Source organism: Octopus bimaculoides, chromosome 7 (genome assembly GCF_001194135.2).
Source record: "Octopus bimaculoides isolate UCB-OBI-ISO-001 chromosome 7, ASM119413v2, whole genome shotgun sequence".
Taxonomy (NCBI): Eukaryota; Metazoa; Mollusca; class Cephalopoda; order Octopoda; family Octopodidae; genus Octopus; species Octopus bimaculoides.
The window spans coordinates 23,446,575-23,447,020 of record NC_068987.1 but is presented as its reverse complement, the minus strand read 5'-3'; positions in this window follow the sequence as shown (position 1 = coordinate 23,447,020).

The window sequence follows — 446 nt, the reverse complement described above, 5'->3', positions numbered from 1 at the left end:
CAAGTTCAGCACAGTCATCCCCTCCAGTGCTGCAGTGAAGCATTTGTTTTCTATGGGCAAGGACATCTTGAGGGCCAAGGGATCATCCCTGTCTGATGCAAGCTTTGACATGCTAATTTTCATGAAAGGCAACATGCATCTCATGAACAAAATGGAGAATGAGAAGAAGAGGAAAAATTAAATTATTTATCTACCGTGCTTTTCATTAAAAAAAAAATTTTTATGGCCACTTTGTCATTAAACTTTTTTAGTTTGATATTAATGTTGTGTTTCATTTGAGTTTTTTTTTTATTCTTTTCTAAAAACGGGCCAAAACTATGAAATCAGCCTTTTTTAGGTCTTTTAAATGTTAAAACTATAAAATCAGCATTTTTTAAACTCTAAAGTAAAAAAAAAAAACTATAGTTTTTGGGTTCTAAAGCCCTTAAAAATGCTGAAAAAAAGAA